Below are 10546 nucleotides of genomic sequence, written 5' to 3'. Positions count from 1 at the left end.
ATCTTGTAGTAAAGTTTGTAAGTAGTTCAATTCATTTTACTTAAATCTGAGCAGCATGGTGAGGAATCCTGGGATTTTTCCCTGTTAACTGTAAATATGTCTCACTGCTATATGTTATGATGGTGATAACAATTGCTTTGTACACATTCAGTTTTGTCTTGAGGGAGATGTTTTTGAGTTGCTAGATGTTTCTGAGTCTTCCAAATGCAGTGTTTACCTTCCCGATTCTTCTTATTATTTCCTCGGAACTAGTACCATCTTAGCTGATGGTACTTCCAAGATACGTAAAATTGTTCACCTTCTCCAGTTTCTCTTCTTCAATTTTAATTTCTGTCCCTGTAGTCCCCATTAACATGACTTTACACTTCTTTGCACTGTATCTCAAACTTATACATGGCAACTTACTAAGAAAGATTCACGAAAGCTGGATACATTTCATCACAAATGTCTGAGAAGAATATTGGGAATAACATATGGAGTCAGGAAGACAAATGAAGAAGTCAGAAAAATTATTGGACAAGACACCCTCTAACAAACAATCTACAAAAGAATACATCAGTGGCTGAGACGTGCTGAGAATGGAAAAAGAATGCTTACCCAATACCACCCTTGAATGGAAGCCCGAAAACACAAGAAGAAAGAGAGGAAGACCACGAATAACATGGAAACTAACAGTTCTGAACGACATCAAGCACCTCAACATGAAATGGGAAGATTTGGAGAGAAGGGCAGTTGACAGGCAAGGATGGCAAATGTGGGTAGCCCAATGTGCAGCAAAGCATAGGATGGACTAAGGTCTAAAGTAAAGTCTAACAGTAAATATATTTGGATGCTAAGTAACTCAGCATGTCTGCAAACTTGTCTTTCTCCTCTGGATATCTGGTATCAAATCAGACTTTTTTATGATGCAATTGGTCTGAAGTCCAATCCTTTGTGGCTACTTTACATAAATAATTATGACTTAAGTTTATAGAGCATTATTCATCCAGAAGGATCACAACTCATTTTACAAATTGATTTACAAAGCACTGCATAGGCCAACTCTAACCTTGATCTTTATGCTAAACTTACACTGTTAGCAATGGAAGTTCTGCATGAAAAACAATGGAAGAATATGGTGACCTGTGCACGTGTGTATATATTACTTCATCTACCGCTGAAACACAGCTACCACTTGTAGGAATGATTGCGAACTGAGAGCGCACAGAAACACTTCACGACTATTTAAGAGAGGATATGAAGAATATGTTATATAACAGAAACGATAAGGAAAACATTTGGAAGATATGGACTAGCCACACTGGAATTTTCCAGGATACTGAGGTTAACACATCCCTAAGCTTTGAAAATTTTTTTTAAAAAAACCAACGCTATGGGATGTTCAGTTACCACAGGTGCTCAGGAGCTTAGTTTTAGTGCTCACCCAAAAACCAGCACCAGTTGCACAGGGCTCCCTAGGACATTAATGTGATACTGCCTAGGAGAGAAAACTGCTACCTGCCTAATCACCAACACTACTTTTCCTGCAGAAACTAGGTGATTTTTTGGAGATCTCCCAACCACTTATTAACCAAGTTTGGCCCTGCCTAGCATATGAGATCTGGAGAGATCACATTCCAAGATAGAATAACTGCTGCCTATTAAAAAAAAATCAAACAGAACAACAGTGGAATAGCAAGGGCATTTCATAGCACTAATCGGAGACGCCTACCTTGCCCAGCTAACGCTGTTTACTTTATCTAGCCAGAGCTATCAGTCCCTTGCATCACAGGCACAGAAAATCCAAATTTTTTGGAGAGCACATAATCTATGGCCAGGGCCGGCTCTAACTTTTTTGCTGCCCCAAGCAGCAAAAAAAAGCGCCGCCCACCGAGCCCCCCCCCCGCCGAGCGCCACGCCGCCGGAACCCCCCCGAGCGCCGCGCCGCCGGAGCCCACCCCCCCCGCCGAGCGCCGCGCCGCCGGAACCCCCCCCCGTGAGCGCCGCGCCCGTGCCGCCCCCCCACCGAGCGCTGCGCCGCCAGAGCCTGCCCCCCCCCCGCTGAGCGCCGTGCCGCCGGAACCCCCCCCCGAGCGCCGCGCCCCGTGCCGCCCCCCCCGCTGAGCGCCGTGCCGCCGGAACCCCCCCCGAGCGCCGCGCCCCGTGCCGCCCCCCCCGCCGCACCGCCGGAGCGCCCCCCCCCACGGAATGCCGCGCCGCCGGAGCGCCCCCCCCCGTCACCCCAAGATTGGCCACCCCTTACCAGGTGCCGCCCCAAGCATGTGCTTGGTTGCCTGGGGCCTGGAGCCGGCCCTGTCTATGGCTTAATGGCAGCCTGTATGGAAAAATAAACATCCTGATGGCATTTCCTGTTTCTTCTTCCATTACTAATCTCGTAGTATAGCACAGGTGCCATCTATGCTTTAATGTAGTTTTTCTACACACAAAGTTGTACTGCTTGAACTGTTACAGGAGGTCCAACACCCCCCACACCAGTATGCATGCAATTTTATTGGTATAAATGTGCTTATACTGGTATAGCCATTCCTATACCGGCATTTCTGGTATAACAGCATCACTGTGTCCACATTAGCGGTTGTACTGGCATAACTATATCAGTAAAAATATAAATCACACCGCTAACTGGAATAGTTACAGATTACAAAAACTGTGTAGATCAGACCTTACTTTGAAACTTGGAATATAAATTCACGGACTAGGAGTAGTAGTTTAATTTTTTTCTTCAAATAAGATTGCCTAGTTTTACCCACTCCTAGGTAGATAGCATATAAAATCCCTCCTAGTAAAAAGTTTTACTTCATTTTAATAGTGAACATTTGCATGCTACTAATCAATAATGTGTGCACAAAGGTATACATTTGAACAGCACTTATCCACATTAGGGCAGCACTAACTGTTAATGCACAGCAGTACTTTCCAATACACTCTATATTGCGAGGCAGTCATAAAATTATAATGGATCCACAACATTCATTGAAGGTTATTATTATGTATGTTGTCAATGCTTAACAGCTGTGCAAAACTGCTACATTGAATGGGGGACAAAAGAATCAACAGAATGGGCCTACTCACTTATCAAGTCTAAAAATTCTACAGATATTTGGAAAGGTATTGGGAGGGCGGGAGGGTTGGTTGATGTTACACTTGTTTAGTGCTGTTAACAATATTTTTAAAAATAAATTAAATGTAAGAAACATATTATTAAGATTCTATTTAAACCCAAAAAATTCCAAACTTAAACCTTATTTTGGAATTTCCTCATTCTTCATTGTCAGTTCTTTAACAGTGGTTTTTAAATTGTATTTTTGTACGTAACAAACAAAACAGTACAGGCTAAGCTATCCAGACCTATAACCATATCAATAATGATATTCAACAGCCTCCCCATCACACAAACTAGAAATTTCTGTCATATTCAGGCAGTCCCTCTTCTCCCCACATTTCTAAGCTTTTACCTGACCTGGTCACTTCATCCTATATGTCATCTCTAAAATTTGTTCTTTACTTTCCAACTCTATCATTAAAATACATGCCCTTGCCTTTGCTACCTCTAATCTACTGAAACTTTGTCTTCACATCTCATCTTGCCCTAATCCACATCATACAAAATGCTGCTGTTAAATCATCTTCCTCTCCTGCTGTTCTGACTTTGTCATTGCTGTTAGAGGGCTTTCCCTCCCACTTCCCTGGTTCTTGTCACGCAGACAGCAAGCATCAAAAGACCAGAAGTCCAAAGTGCAGACAATGTGATGTTTATTGGGGTTAATTTCCAGCAAGTATGATTCCAATTTTTTTCCACCCACTTCCTGTTTGCCCTCAATTTATATAGTAATATTCTCAGCTATACCTTATCCAACCATTTTACTGAAATTTAACTAACCAACCCTAACATATTGTAACAATTATCTAACCAATTATATACCACTACCCTAATTAACTTACACCTCACAAAATTAATTATACAGCAGACAGAAACAATTAGAGAACTAGACAGATTAACAATAGAAAAGTGGGGGCCATAAAGATAAAACAATACAGAAATGAGGGTTTCACAACCACAACCATTGATAAGTAATTTCTTGCCAGACAGGATGCAAACTAAGTTTTCTTTAACCATCTGAAGATCTCTGTCTTTATCTGGTGGTGGTGGTGGTGATGGGCACTATCAGGACAGGATCGTCTTCCTAACAGCCCAATATCACCTTATTTCAATGTGACTGGTTTGGAATGTGAGGATGTGACCATAGCCTTCCCAGCCTATGGCTGCCCCTGCTGCTTAGCCAAAGGCCTTACCCTAAGAACAAGGCCTCAGACTATCCTAGTGAGACAAGGCCCATACACAGACGGACTGTGATTTTGATTCTTTGTTTTTATACCCCTGTAACTAGCTAAGTCAGGGGTGGGAAAACTATGGCCCGCGGGCTGGATCTGGCCCATCAGAGCTTTGGATCCGGCCCACGGGATTGCCACCCCATGGCGCCGCGGGCCCTGCACCGCTCCCGGAAGCGGACGGCACCACATCCCTGCAGCCCCTGGGGGGGAGGGGGAGGCAGAGGGCTCTGCGTGCTGCCCTTGCCCGTGGGTACCTCTCCCAAACCTCCCATTGGCCAGGAACGGGGAACTATGGCCAATGGGAGCTTCGGGGGAGGTACCCACGGGCAAGGGCAGTGCGTGGAGCCCTCTGCCCCCGCTCCCCCAGGGACGTGGTGCGGGCCGCTTGCGGGAGCGGTGCAGCGCCAGGGCAGGCAGGGAGCCTGCCCTGGTCCCAGTGTGCACCGCTGCCACCCCGGAGCCACTCTAGGTAAGCGGCGCTGGGCCGGAGCCTGCACCCCAACCCCCTTCCCTGAGCCCCCTGCTGCACCCCGCACCCCTCCTGCACCCAACCCCCGGCCCTGAGCTCCCTCCTGCCCCCCAACTCCCTGCTGCACGCACCCCAACCCCCTGCCCTGATCCCCCTGCCGCACCTCGCACCCCAACCCCCTGAGCACCCTGCACTCCTCCTGCACCCCAACCTCCTGCCCTGAGCCCCCTCATACACCCCACACCCCTCCTCAGCCCCAACCTTTCCCTGAGCCCCTTCCCACACACCGCACTCCCTCCCACACACTACAGTCCTTCCCGCACCCCAACCCCCTGCCCCAGCCCTACATTCATGGCCCTGCATGCAATTTCCCCACCCAGATGTGGCCCTCAGGCCAGAAAGTTTGCCCACCCCTGAGCTAAGTGATAAAAATACACCTACGTTCTTAAAGTATAGGCCTTTACAGGCAGGCCTGAATATCTATGTTCTAATAATTGCCCCTCTGAATCCTTTCACTGAGGTCCACTCACTATAGGTATTTACGTTTCCCATCCTCACCTTCAAGGCTCTGCTAGATCTGCCGTGCCTATATTTCTGCTTAGGTGGAATTCCTCCTCCTCCTCTTGTTGCCTATGCTTGTCTCATACCCCCTTCTGAGTACCCTTTTGTATTCGTTCCCCACTCATTTTTGTGCCTCCTCCCATGCATCTCCCTCCCTTGTGCACTAAACAGCTTCCCTCTCATCATTCAAATCACTGCACACACACTTCTTGTGTGAGGCCATCAGTTCTAATTTGCAGGACACTGTTAGTGTCTTTCTTAATTGGTTGCAGCTACTATGAGGACAGATAAAAGCACTCAAGGTGCATTTGTACACCCGATGAATGTTATTTCTCTCTTGGCACCTGCTGGCAAAATCTGTATTAATGGCCTTTCTAGTACTTAAAACACAATTTTATAGAACTAAACGGCTTTTTACCAAGAACTGTGCTTACACTATTTTACATTATCTAAAAACTCTTCGCCCAAGGCACTTTACAAACTACACATATACACTACCACAAAGGCAGTCTATTTTATTGAGCTAAAGAGGTCCTGGGGAAGGAAAAGAATGGACTAGAAGTGTACAACCCCTTACCCTTTAAAAAAGGAATCATGGGAACACTGATGTGTTTGAACAGTGCCTAGCACAATGGGGCCCTGGTTGGTAGCTGTGCAGGCACTCCTGCAATACAAATAAATAATGTTCACTAGACAAAAACAGCGTCTGAGCATAAGAATCTCTCCGGAAAATGAATGAGTAAATACTGATGGAACTTAAGTGAGGTTCCAGACACAATATAGTTCAAGCCTAATATTTAGATACATAAGCCATCCCCTTTGTAATTTGTTTGCTACACTGGGTAAGAACATTTCTGCTATATATACACACTAGCTCTGTACTTTCCTTCTCTTTTGCCCACACCTCTGCTGGTCTAGAGGAAAACTTATTACATTTCTTTTTTAAAAGGTGTGCTTTTTTCTTCTGGTATTGTTTACGCACATAGGTTTAATAAAGCATATGCACTGGTACATCAAGATTAACTACTGTTGTGTGAAGTTTAACCTCCAATTCAATTATAAAGCTTGCACACCAGACAGTTCTAAAAAGCTGCCACAAGATGGAGATAGCAGTCTACAACATGAAGTAGAAACTGTATTTTCGGTTAGAGAAATAAACATATACTACAGTTAAAATAACTTTTGATCATTCACATTTGTGTTCTATAGTTGTCCATCTGGCAAAAAGTTACCAAATTGAAAGTTACCTAAAAGCAGGCTCTAAATTTTGGGCTGAGAGGTGGTTATGTTCTCATCTATTATCCAGCAATGAACTTGCCTGCAAAAAGGACACTGCCAACTAAATTGTTCATTAAATGGATATGAAATAGCAGAGGCTACAGGACCCTACTAATGAAGAGTTTAAAACTGTATAGAATTAGGACATAATAGTAGATGTGACAATCAAGCCTTTGACTAAGCTGACTCAGTTGTAGCAGCAGGAAAGATTAAACAATATGTTGAATATTTATGAAAAAAATTGTTTAAAATTATGGCCTTGGTCCCACGTGGGTAGATCTCCCAGTCAGCACAAAGCCCCACTGAAGTCAATTGAGCTGAATACATTTCAGTTTGCAGGACTGGGGCCTAGGGGGAACCTGACACTGAATAAGAACAGATTTAAATTTTTTTATTAAAGCTAATGTTAAAATTATATAATACACAGGTTAAGGAGAGTGTCTCTGTACATCTGGGTATAATGCTTAAATTATCCAAAAGTAGAAAGTGTGGTTTGAAAATCATAAAATACCTATAGTACATAATCCACAATATCCAAGATTAAGGTTAATAAATTCAGTGGTTCAGTTAAAGTATTAGCATCCAAATATTCAGGTACATCACTCATAAAAGGTCATACTAAGAGTATCTTGTAGTAGTTTTACAAAATGGCCCCTTAATTCCAGGTACAATGCAAGTCAGCTACCTGTAACTATACTTTTCCATTATAAAGCAGCAGTACTAAGTGCACAGAACAGGAACAACTCCTACATTTCTAATGCCAGTTCTCCTGTAACTCACCCTCCGGCCTTGACAAAATAAGGCTGGAGATTTTCAAAAGCACCTATGGGATTTAGGAGCACAAGTCCCTGGAAGTCTCTAAATACTTGAGAGAGAAAGTGTGTGAGGTAATATCTCTTATTGGACCAACTTCTGTTGGTGAAAGACAAGCTTTTGAGCTTACACAGAGCTCTTCTTCAGGTCATTCTTCAGAATGTCACAGCTAAATACAAGGTGGAACAGAATGTTTAGTGTAAGTAGTTAACACACATACCATTCAAGGTAAAGTGGCCCATTAACATCCCTGCAGGACAAAAATAGGACAGAAAAAAGAAGAGCTAGTGGGTTAAAGATTCTTGTAATAAGCCATAAATTCTGTGTTTTATTAAGACCATGATTTTTAGAATCTAGCAAAGTTAGCAATTTAAGCTCCCAGGCTCATCTTTTGAAGTTGTTGTTCAGGTTTCCTTTGAGGAAGAGGATTGAGAGGTCAGGTATAGAGTGATTGTTTTGTGAAAAGTGTTCACCCACAGGTAATATGGTGGTTTTTGTTTTTTATTTTTCTGTGAGAGTTCATTCAAGAATGTGATGATTGGTTTCACCCACATAATTGTTGGGGCATTTAGTGCACACATGTAGTGATAGGCATGTATAGGACCCAAAGATATCAAAAGCTTGTATCTTTCAGCAACAGAAGCTGGTCCAGAAAAAATTCTCACCACCATCTCTTTAACATCCTGGAACCAACAGGGTTACAACACTCTAAATGCACTAGGCATTTTTGAAAATCCTCCCCTTAGCATTCAGTTTCTTCATTTGTAAAATAGAGATGCTTTCTTTTGCCAGCAACATAGTCTAAAAATGAGCATTTCGTGCAATGTTTTGGGTGCGTAAGACATTAGATAATTCTTACTATATTCACGGTGAGCATTCCGTTTTAAATGAGCTAGTCTACAAATAAAATGAATACAGCTACTAAGCACACCATTAGACACTATTTGGAAACACATATTGTAACAAGCATGTGATACAACTCCAAGTCAGTCCAGGAAGAACCTAGATCAGCAACAGAACAGCAGAAGTTAGACAGTAGAAGCAAAGTGTATTGATTCTTTGATCCTGAGCATGTTTTCTCCCTGCCTACAGAGAGAAGTGAACCAATATCCAACATTCCTAGGCAGTTTTAATGTACAGACAGCATCAATGAAGAAAAAAGTAGTATGTGAAGGTGCCGGTCTGGGCAGAAAAGTCATCCTAAACTCCATGAGAAACAAGACAAAAGAATAGCAGCAGTCGAGAAACTAAAATCTGGTACCTGAAACAGTGTGAACCATCAAATTGTTCAGCAGTTTAGTTAGTGAACAAATGATCTTGAGCTCTAAGTTCAGTGAAGGGAGGGAGAGTGAGCAAAAAAGGAGATAAATCCAAGTGGAACTCAGGAGATCAAAAGTGAGCAGCTAAATACAATACACCAAGAATTCTGTGGAAGTCATGAGAGTTTATAGGAGGAAAGATTGTACTTTGCCAGTGGTCAGAAAAAAGTTTCATTACCTGTTTTCTGTATGGGCTCATCTGTTTAACAGGCTGTTTGGAAGCTGGGGCCAGAGAGAAGGTATTGCATTTTGAGCAGGTGTATTGGGGACTGCAATTAAGGAGCAACTGGAACCCAACATACTGATTAATAGACATGTGATTGCTTGTCCCTGTTTAGATTCCAACAAAAGGACAGCTCTTTACTAAAGACCAGCTATTATACACAATATAATAGCTCTCAAAAGGAGCACAGGGCTGGTCTAGTTAAGCAGATGACACTGCTTGTATAAAGGTTATTTAAAACCAATATAGTTAAACTAGTGCACAAAGCTATGTGGGCACTTCAAACAATAAACCTTTCATATCAAATTAGCTTGAATCAATTAAGAACAAGTTTAAGCTAAACCACCATAAGCTACTCTTAAACTAATAGTGTCTCTGCTGGGTTTTGCACTGGTTTATGTCCGTTTAAAAGTCAATTTATCTTAAACTGGTGCAATACATATTTAGACAAGGCTTAAGACTGCATATGTTTCCCATGGTTTTATGTTCCCAACTTTGTGTAAGATCCAGGATGTACCATGTATAGTTGGTTTCTATTTGGGAGTAAAGACACATGCACCTTCTTTGATATGCTCTGGAACCAAGTACAAACTGCTGGGATAAGACTATCAGTGGTGCACTGAGCCACATGCTGCCCCAAGCTAGAGGGGTTGCCATCAGCTGTAGAACTGAATTCTGGGGAATTATTACTAGAGCCCAATACTAATTGAAACATGTTAAGCTTATTGAGGGGAGAGAAGTTTCCTCTCAAGCACCTTGAGAAAGGGAAATTTACAGAGTCAGGCTGAAGTTTGTAACTGTGTGTAGGAGTAGTAGTGTACAGAGGCAAGATTTTTCCCTTTGAGTAAATGTAGAAAAAATAAGCTGTATTTAACCACATCTCAATCTATGATCATGGATCTCACATAATGTAGGGCGAAGCCTCCTCAGTCCCGGATAGGCCACCTCTCAGGAAAGTCCTGGATACTGAAGGAAAGTATGTTGGTAAGACAGCATTCTACCCTTTGATTCACTATTCTGCCAACATACCAGAAATAGCTTCTTCATTAGAAAGTCTTATGATGAAAAAGGCTCTGGCCCCCTGCAGTAATTAGTTTAGTCCTTGTTCTGGCCAAGTTACAGTTCAGGAATTTTTTCCACTTGCAATTGCAGTTGGATATTTTTAACTGCTTGTTTCAAGCTGTAGTGTGCTGAACATGGTTAGAAGTGGGCATGTCCTGTGCACTCAAGGGGAGGATGTATTTTAGTCCTGGTGAAACATACAAGTTTGTGTAGCATATTTTTGATCTTTTCTAAATAATGCATAAGGTATTAATAAGTGGCACAGTACACTACTACATTAGTTTCTTAGTAGGTCCAAATTTAAATATTAATAGTGTTACCAATTCCAATTTACGCAAATTAAATCCACCCATTTGGTTTACCTGGCTACCTCAACCCTGATACAGTGCCATGTAAGTTCAGGTAGTACATGCAATATGCCTGGCTCAAACCTGAGAGACAAATGGGAAGTTCATGAACACATGGATCACTCAAGCTTTTGAAAGAACT

Source organism: Emys orbicularis, chromosome 11, assembly GCF_028017835.1.
Source record: "Emys orbicularis isolate rEmyOrb1 chromosome 11, rEmyOrb1.hap1, whole genome shotgun sequence".
In the NCBI taxonomy this organism is placed as follows: Eukaryota; Metazoa; Chordata; order Testudines; family Emydidae; genus Emys; species Emys orbicularis.
The sequence above is the reverse complement of the archived record's forward strand: the minus strand, read 5'-3'. Positions refer to the sequence as shown.